We start from the raw sequence: 10,809 nt of genomic DNA on the forward strand, positions 1-10,809 counted from the left end.
AAATTACATATTTTCAACATACTAACCGTTTTATGAATCTTCAAATGAAACGGTATATATGGATTAACTTAGAGATAACTTGTGTATAGCATGCCCCATTTTAAAAGAGACTTTATTTAATTGATCGTCGTGTAATTATCAATCACATGGGTTAATATGTCTGTACCGACAAGATTTAGTTATAACAATCACACATTTTTAAATGCCTTAAGTGACTTCTATCAAGCTATGAACTAAGTAGCAATTTTATATGTTAATAAATATAGGGGAAAAAGTTAACGTACAAATGAAATTATATGAGTAATTATGTAATTACTCTATGATTTAATTACATAATTACTCTATTTGTATATATAATTACTCTACTTGATTGTCACGTTTAACACGTTAATTTCACTTGTATTTGATACAAACACAATAAATATAAATATAAAATTACTAAATAAAGACAATTAAGTAAACATCTATGTCATCACCATAATCTTAAGACACTAACTATAAACAAAAATTATAAAGTTAATCATTTTGTCTGCTGAAAAATAAAAACACATTAAAAACAAAAATCTTGCAACTTGACTTTTGTTGTTCTTCATCAATCCGTTTAGAGCCACTGGATCCTCTTCTTCACAAAGTCTTCGTCAACTACCTTTCTAGAAGCTGTCTTCTTCCTCCTTGTACACTGAATCACCTTCAAACCAATTATTATTATTATTATTATTATTTCATTATAACCAATTATTATTTCTTCACCTGCTTCAATGGAATCCACTCTTTCTTTCCCTCTCATCATCCTTTTCTATGCTGTCTCACTTGTTTCCTCACAGTCTCAATACACCTTACCAAACAACTACTTCATTAACTGTGGATCAAACTCTGATATCAACAGCTTTACCGGGAAAACATTCATCGGAGATGAAAACCGCCCTACCTTCAAATTGATCTCAAAAAGCCGCAAGGCGGTAAATAACAACCCGGTTGAGGAAATCTACAAAACAGCAAGAGTTTTCACAAAGCAATCATGGTACGAACTCGAAGCGGACCAAAACAACACTTTCGTAATGGTAAACCTTCATTTTTCTCCCTTTTTTTACGATGGAAAAGAATTATCTGATTCCGAATTCGATGTTTCGGTTTCTGGGTTCCCTCTGTTATCCAATTTTAAGGTGGGAAACTCTACTATTATAAGAAACTTTATAATCCCAATTGGAGAAGAACGAAGGTTCAGAATTGTATTCACACCCTCCAGTAGCTCATCTCCTGCGTTTCTAATAAATATATCACAACTAGATACTAGTTATTAGTATAATGATTATTAGTATAATGATATATTATTGAGATTAGTTTGATTATGGTACAAATTAGACCAAAATATGAATGTATTTAGAGTATCATTTTTTTAATAATTAATAATTCTACACAATTTAAAAGATGTTGGTAGGTCGGTTTGAAAATACTTAAACCGTAATTAACGGTTTGGTTTACGGTTTATACGAGAGACTTGTCGAATAAAACCACACTCGACACACAAAAATAGACTATAGTGTCGGTTGTTGGTTTTAAAGATTGTTGCGGAAAGTTTGATTTACGGTTTATAGCTTACAACATTTGTAATTTATTTTGAATCCGTCATTTCAAATAGCAGATCACATAAAAACCAAAATAAAATGTCACTCTACCATTTGCTATCTTATCTTTTCCTATTTTGATGAAAAAATTCCACATATAACCATTTATAAGCTTAATGGAACTTATGGCTTCACAATTATAAGTTATTTCTAGTCACTTTAGGTCTCTCATTTTCTTTCTTTGTTGACAATACTATGGTGACGGTGAGATATCAGAAATTTAAATTAAATGAAGGAAACACTAAACCCACTATCAATAAATAATGGAAAACTACCCAACATTTACTAATGAATGGAAAACTTGGAGACGATGCTTTATAAATCGGATGTGGTTCAATGGGGCACTCACTATCATCAATTTATATGAGAAATATGATGGATGACCTTCGCTTGTCAGGGTTCGAGTCCTATTCTCACCCGGTTTTACCGGATCCTCGTTGTCGTGTCATTTGGCGGACATGGGGTCGGATTTTATCCGGGAAATCCCTTAATAGGTGGACCGCTAGGGGCTACCTTTAGCCAATGTGACCGCGTTCGAAGTACCCGACGTTAGTTAGTTGGTCTTAAAGGGGGGGAATGCTTTAGGAAATGATGACGTGGGCCTGGAAAGTAATGGCAACATGGGTGACGATGCATGTGCTTACCGCTTACGTGGGTGGCACATATGACAACCATTTTGAATTAGGATGCGATCCACTAAACCCTCCTAGACTACACTATGAACAAACATGACCCAATTGAAATGGAGGGTCTCCCCGATGAACTCTCCTGGAAGAACCTCTCGCTGCACCGCCCTACTCCACCCTTTCGTCGACGCCATAGATTCAAATGGTTCCTCTAATCATTTAAGGTAAAAAGGTAATTGTACTTAAACTTAAAAGAAAAGTTAACCAAAGTTAGTTTTAACCAATTATTAACACAGTTCCAATTCTAAAATTAGGCACTTAATGAAAAAGATGATTAACTCATGCATACATACAACACATGTTTTCTACAATAATATAACATGATAAAATTCAAGTTGGATTACGTATTATTCTTTTAGTAATGCATTTATTCCATTTAACTAGTAGGCTTTCAAATCTACTCAATGTGCAAAGAAAATGATATTCCAATAAGATAAAAAGTATTGAATAATCATAATCGTTTTATCTTTAATATTTGTAAAAGTTAGAACTTAGAGCATATCCACCGGTCTTACTATCTAGGCAACGCCACCTCAACCCCCCCCCCCCCTCCCCTCTTAAAATTCTTGTCTGAACATGTTTAGAATTCTCGGCGTCCCACACTCTCGCTCTTTCACCTCCCTCTTTCTTTCACCTAGCATTCATATGGGATTCATATGGATAAAAGCAACTTCATTGGAGCCTTGGAGCGGTTCTTGAAGGAAAAATTATTTGATTTGTGTCATAAAAGGTAGTGTAATAAAAACAATACACAATTACATTTTTCGTCCTTTATTTTCAAAGGTTACACCAAACAACTTTGTGCTCAGTGTTTATCATGCGTTTTGTCTTTTTGTTGAAACTAAGGTTAGCTTTACCCGCTACCTCCTCGTTTTCTATGTACACAAGGTAGTTTGGTCTTTATGACTTTTGTTTTAATGGAAAATTTTAACAAAACGAAATGTATGAGAAATTTGACCGGCGAAAACCCAAAAATCCTATATGTCGCGATGTGGTCGCTTCCCCTTTTTTTGAAACCATCAAATTTACTTGATTTTAAAATGGTGAATTCTCATTGATTTAACCCGTTTAAGGTTTAAATTTCGCGGGTCATTATTCTTAGGAAACCCGGATACACTTAAATGGGTCATAACACCTCCTTAATCCTTTCTCTGTTATGTTCTCTCTGTACCGAACCCTGCCTCTCAGCCACCTATCACCCCAAATTAACAAAACCCTATACCTCAATTCCGGCCAAAACTCTGGAACTGTGGAGGTAATCGTTTGAATTCCGGTGGATATCGGAATTTCCCTGCTTATTTTTCCGGCGGTAATCGTTGGAATTCTGGTCTTCATTGATATTATACTCTTTTTTTCCGATGACTTCCTTACTTCTCCGGTAACCAATTCTGATAAATTCCTTTCTTCTCCGGAAAGAACGTGATTCGAACGGTGGTTTCAGACGATGGCAATTTCGGAAGTCTATTCGAACGACGGTTTGGGTACAACACCTCCGATTGGGTTCGATGTGAATAACGGGGTTCCTTTTGTGAACGACGTGCGCTGTGTCCATCACCAATTCATTTTGCTCATCCAGATTTAAACGGGCCTTGTGTACAACGCCAGGTAAATTGATACCATTGATGTTTTATCTTTTGATCTGTATTTGTTACGATCAGGCCTATTACAACACCATCAGTTGTGAGTCTCCTTCTCAACTGTGACAACCTGTGAACATCTCAATATTTTTGATAAATCATATTTTGCATAAACTTGAAAACCAATATTGATTTTTATTGATTGCAAATTATTTTGTCTCAGATGGATCAATATTTGTTAACATAGTGTTTTGGTAAACAATTGGACATGTAACTTAACAATCTTGATAGATAAGTTTTAAGCCCGCAAGGTGTTCGATAAAATGCCACAAAGAATAAAGATTTTAAATAGTTTTGGTTTAACGATATGCTGATGTCCAGAGTGCAAAGTTTCGGGTCAGGGGTTGTTAAACGTCTTCCATTCCTTGTCCAGATAGAGTATCTCCATGGAAAATAGAACCCGCTCTCATGCCTCCTGCGATTAATACGATTCTGGTGCATAGACAAAAACGAAATGTTTTGCCTCCGTCTCCTGATTCCTCCGTTCTTACTAGAGTTATAAGGTAGCTAGGTCATTGAGTTGGACAACAAAACCTTGTCACTTTTCATAATCTACGTATATAATATGCAAGTAAAACATAAAAGTAACATTTATAAATTTATCTAACAGAACAACGTAATTGGTATATATTTATTCATTCCTACGCTTATATAAACATTATTGGTTATAAACTTGATATTAAACTCTTTTCTGTTTGATTAATTTTTTGCTATCACATGGAACTAATGTTCATATATATTTATCAAATAATTGTATTTGTAAAACAAATAAAGTGTTATGGTCAAAGACGTCATAACTAATAAATTAATTAGTTCTACACATAATTAATACACTTGGTTATTTCTAAGAAGATTTCAGTTTGAACAAAACGTGTGACCAGACAAACCAATTCGAACCACAAAAACTTATCATCTTTTGATCCGTAACCAAATCCGTCTGACCCACCCATTTGTTACCTGTATATAGACTGAACCTAACTTGACAACCTGATTATGTTTGGACATGGGTTTTAGTTTTTCCAAAGGATATTGTTAACTCATTTATCTGATTTGGGTTTCTAAATGTCTCCCCACTATTTCCTGCATATAGATGCCTGCAATGGATACTATTGTGATTGTTTTAAACCTAACTCTAACAAAAAATCAGTACTTTGGACAACAAAATTGAATCAGATGGTAGAAAAATTTAAACACATTTTATATGCTTTCTCAAAATTTGAACATTTATTTTATTAAGCTTTAGGTGTTTGAATACATCTTTGTACGTGCTCAATACATACCAACACAATTCTTTTATATATGTTTTTCATTTATTTGCAAGGTACACAACTTTGGGAGGAAGATTTGCACATTGGCCCGTGAAGGATCTTGCATTTGCAGTTGTTCGGTTTTATCAACGGGGAGGAAGCTTTCAAAATTATTATATGGTAAGCTATGCTATTGACATTCTACAAAAATAACTATTAAGTACTTTATCAAAATTGTCAGGTTTACAATTACTTATTTCTACCGTAATGCTTAATTACAGTGATGGGTGAAATTAACATTATTTATGTACATGTGTTGTGTCAATATTAATATTAATTATTTATCTATCTTCTTATAGCTATTTATAGTGAATCTATTATAACAAATGTAACTTCAAATGACACACTTAAAGTTAGGGCCTTCAGTTGACCCGCGAACTCAACTGAAACCATTCGTTATAGTGAGATCATCGTTTTAATCGTTGTAACCAAACATTGAAAAGTAATTGAAGAGAATCAAGTAATTAACTTTACAGTGTATCTGTTGTTCTTTAGCATATTTGCATAAGTCTTTCATGTCAGTTTTCAGTTTAAAGCCCGCCCATGTATCAAACTATCATTTTGGTTTCGTTTATGTTGAGAAGTTGTAAAATGACAATATCCCTAACGGTAGAGACGGGTAATGGCTCAAAGGGTATTTTTTGTATAATCCAAAGTAACATTCAATACAGATATGAAAGATACACAGTAGTTAATTAATTTAGTCATTAATGTTGTTATTTTATACATATTAGTAAATTAGTGTTTTATAGGCATATAATTGAACCGAACATTTAGTGAACAGTTTGATGTTCGGCGGCAAGTTCATTAATGAACTTGAACAAAAAATGTGTGTTCATTTAATTAAACGAACGAACATGAGCACATATTTTGTTCGATTGTTTTATTTTCATGAATGTTCATTTATGTTTGTTTATTTGAATTCTAAATATTATATTACTATATTTTGTATAGAAGGTTTATACATATTAGATGTAATTTCTCATTTAGATTTTCTTATTCTTTTGTATGTGCATAGATAATGCATACGTATGTATAAAGTGAAAATTCACTAATTCATGTTGCAAATTAGGTTGAAGGCGGAACAACAGCAATAGAAACAATGGAACTTAATTTGGCGGCGCGCAGCGCAACATAGAAAACTCCAAAATTTTGAAACTTACAACTTTTTATAATATGTTAAACCATGTATCGCACCACTAGAAGGCAGTGTCGGATCTGGATTTTAGGCACCAGAAGAAGAGTTTCGAGTAAGATTATTTGCATGCAAGGATAACATGTTCATTTGAATTAGATTCACATATTTCAGATATATTATTTAAATTTTATGTATATGTTGATACTAATGTTGTATTTGAACCCACTTTGATTGGTTAATCCTTTATGGTTTTGTATAATGTTCACAGAGAACTTATAAGTTATGACTTGAACCCAATATTTAAATAGCTTCATGAGTTTCAAATGACTTTTTTTGTTTGATTTAGATGATGTGTATACAGAAGCGAATACAAGACCATGCTCAAGTGTTGATATATTACAAGTAAAGGTAACATCTTTACCAAGAAATATTGTGTAATGAACAGGTTGATTTCAGCTTCTTGACCCGTTTAAGTGTTAATTTCCGCAGGTCTCACATAGGTTAGGCGCAAGCTGTTTTCATGAAACGTGTTATAACATATTTTAGTTGATAACCCAACTGAATGACTTACGACACTTGTGGTGATGCTGACATAATGATAATAATATTCAATTTTGTTTTTATTTGGTCGATTTATGTAAAGATAAGTGAATGATTTTGGTTAACAAAGTTTGGACGTGTAGTTTTTTTATAGATCGGCATATTCAGTAGATATGTTCATTCAGAGAGATGGATCTTTTGTCAATTAATTTATTACATGGCAGATTAATATATAACTCATTAATATAAATAAACCTAAAAACTATACTTAGATTTTAACCCAACTATAAATTAAGGACAAAACAAGTACGCCACAACAAGACCATACAAACGTACTAAAAATCTTAAACTAAACTTAATAGAACTAAAAAAAATTAAAATTCTCAACAAAATGAAAATGAAATACAACAATAATAACAACAAACATGAAATTCAATGGATTTTGTTGGGTTGAATTACTATACATAATGATTGTCACATTTGACAAACGAAGAAGAAAATGATTATTATAGAGTGTATATTTTATTGTATGAATATGAATTTCAGGATTATGATTGTTTGATAGTGGTGTCAAAATTTAAGCAGATTAATATATAAACAGGAGATAAAAAGATGAAAAACTAAAGTTGAACATGTTCAAATTTTAGAAGAAAACAATGAATTCATATACTTATATAATCTATTGTTTAAAAAATTCTAAAGTAACACGCGTGACACGCGGGCCAAAAACTAGTTTGTCTATATATATGAAAATAAAAGTTAGAATAGTATAATTTTAAATAAAGTTAGAATATTATAATTTGAAAATAAAAGTTAGAATAGTACAATTTTCAATATATGAGACAAAAATAAAAGTTATCTTCAATGACAAAATCCAGGCAACTTGTGTTTTCTTCCTCTTCATTAATATCTTTAGAACCAAATTTCTTCACATGCTTACTCAATGTCCTCTCTCATCATTCTTCTTCTCTTTACTCTCTCAATTGCTTCTTCACAGTCACAGTATGTCTTACCGGACCGCTACTTCATTAACTGTGGATCAAACTCTAATATCACTTTAACCGGGAAGAACCCCACCTTTTCATTCTCCGGTAGCCACAAGGCTGTAAATAACAACCCGTGGGAAATTTACCACACTGCAAGAGTTTTCACTGAGAAATCATGGTATGTACTCGAATCAACACTTTCGTGATGGTAAACCTCCATTTTTCCCCGTTCTTTCTTTTATAATGGAAGTGAATTATCTGATTCCAAATTCGATGTTTCAGTTTCTGGGTTCTCTTTGTTATCGAATTTTAATGTGGGTAATTAAAAACCAATTGGAAAACAGCGAAAGTTCATAATTGAATTCACACCCTCTAGTGGCTCATCTTCTGCTTTCGTAAACGCCATTGAAGCTTTCACAACACCGTTCATGCGCGTCGCCCCTTCACCTCATATATCATCCGTGGGATATATTGGTGAAAAGGATAACATATCATCCATCATCTTATGCTTTCAACCCAATTTATAGAATTAACGTTGGTGGACCGAACATTGACGTAGAACGTGACACATTAAGAAGAAACTGGATACCAGATGATCCCTTCATCTTTAAATCCGAGCCAGGGAAAAACGTAACTTTCCCAGGCACGTTTAATCACAACCAGTTTTACGCAACCAGATACGATGCTCCTGATGATGTTTACAGCACAGCAAAAACATTGATGCCCAATTCCTCGTCGGTGAATAATATCACATGGAATTTTATGGTTAATAAGAACGTCACGTACCTTATTCGAGCTCATTTCTGCGACATTATAAGCACAGCCGTCAATAATTCTAAAGGCACCTTCAATTTTATCATTTACAGCCACTATAAGAAGGAGATAAATCCGATTGAAAGGGTACAAAAGCCGCAAATTCCCTTTTATTATGATTTTGTGATGGATTCCGTTGAGTCTGGGTTTGTGAATGTTAGTATCGGAGCGATACCTGGTAACAGTCAACCTGTGTTATTGTTCGGGCTTGAGATCATGGAGTTGTTGAACAATTCGGGTGCAGGCGATATTCCCAAGAATTCGGGTGTAGGCGATATTCCCAAGAATTCGGGTGTAGGCGATATTCCCAAGAATTCGGGTGTCCGTGATATTCAGAACGGTGGAAAGATCAGCAAGAAAGTGTACATTGTGGTTGGAGTTGTGATGCTTGTTTCGTTAATAGGAGGCTTAATAGTGTTTAAATACCGGACGAAGCTGGGGCTAGGGACGAAAACAGAATATAACACGGTGGCATCATGTGGTCAGAGTTCATTCACGAACATAAATATCGACTTTAGCATTAAACCCCCGCCACCAATTGCTAATTTGAATCTTAACCTTCGGTTCCAGTTTGCCGATATACTGCAAGCAACAATTAGTTTTGATGAGGAGTTGGTGATTGGAAAAGGTGGATTCGGGAAGGTCTATAGAGGAACTCTTCCTGATGGAAGGACAGTTGCAGTGAAACGAGGCGAAAAGGGACATGTGCAGGGTCGTCCAGAGTTCGTGACAGAAATTACGGTCTTGTCGAAGATACGACACCAACATCTAGTAACTTTAATTGGGTATTGTGATGAGAAATCTGAGATGATACTCGTGTATGAGTATATGGAAAAGGGTGCCCTTCAAGAACATTTATACTGCACGAATAAAGAAGGCATGAAGCTCTCGTGGAGTCTGAGGCTTGAGATCTGCATTAGTGTGGCCCGAGGATTACATTACCTTCACACGGGTTCAGAACCTGGGATAATTCATGGTGATGTTAAGTCAACAAACATATTGCTTAATGAAAACTATATCGCTAAAGTGGCCGATTTTGGGATATCTCTGTTGGATAACGTGGAGGAAATTAGCGGGATATATATCAAAGGGAGTTTTGGGTATTTGGATCCGGAATACATAAGTTGCATGAAACTGACTTCAAAATCAGATGTTTACTCCTTTGGAGTCGTTTTACTTGAAGTGCTATGCGCGAGGCCGACACTTGACAACACACTTCCTCGAGCAGAAGCAAACTTGGCTGACTGGGCAATCAAACATATAATGGATGGGAAAGTGAAGAATATAATAGACCCGTATCTTGTGGATAATATAAACCCGAATTCGTTAATAAAGTATTTGGAAACGGTTGAGAAATGTTTAAAGAACACCGGAGATGAGAGGCCAGGTATGATTGATGTGTTATGGGACTTAATATACGCATTGAAGCTTCAACAAATGGTGGTCGGTGAAGATAGCATCATGAATACATCGTTACAGTTATCGACGTCAGTGATTTATCGCTTGCCTTCTAAATGTAACGATGATGATTCTCAAGTGAACGATGCAAATTATCCGAGTGGAAGCCAAGTGTTTTCCTAGTTGGAGAATGGAGACCCATGAAGCCAAGTTGTTTCCCAGTGCTACTTAATTTGAGTGAGTTTACTCTGTAATAAGCATTGATTTGTCATATGTTCCTGCACTATGATTTTGTCAATATTTAGTCTCGGTCTTAAGTCATAATATCATGAACATTATAGGTATATACTAGGCAATATTGATTTGATTTATGTTATATTGTGTCTAGCATATTACTTTTGGAAGGTATACACTTTTACATCATTTTATCAGTCACTACCATCATCATTTTCACCTACCCCATGGCCACCGCTAAATCTACCACCTCCAATGGCACTACGACTGTCACTGCTGCCATCACAAGCAACTTGTCACCAGTAGCCGCTATAAAAACAAATATAACGCGTAAATCCGTTTGGACCCGAGCACATTTAACCTATTTTAAAGTGTCATGTTTCAACTTGTTACATAACACAACTCAATGATATAATCTATTCCCAGGGCCATTCCCGAGAATCTT

The 10,809-nt window shown here is 34.6% G+C and overlaps 1 pseudogene; it reads left to right on the plus strand.

The window, feature by feature from the left end:
* The first annotated feature begins 541 nt into the window (after window positions 1–541).
* LOC143624085 (putative receptor-like protein kinase At2g23200) lies at window positions 542–10,434 on the plus strand (annotated as a pseudogene).
* The last annotated feature ends 375 nt before the right edge of the window (window positions 10,435–10,809 follow it).

The sequence above is a fragment of the Bidens hawaiensis genome, unplaced genomic scaffold (genome assembly GCF_021521415.1).
Source record: "Bidens hawaiensis isolate Kalapana, Puna unplaced genomic scaffold, B.hawaiensis_p1.1 tig00003653_1, whole genome shotgun sequence".
NCBI lineage: Eukaryota > Viridiplantae > Streptophyta > Magnoliopsida > Asterales > Asteraceae > Bidens > Bidens hawaiensis.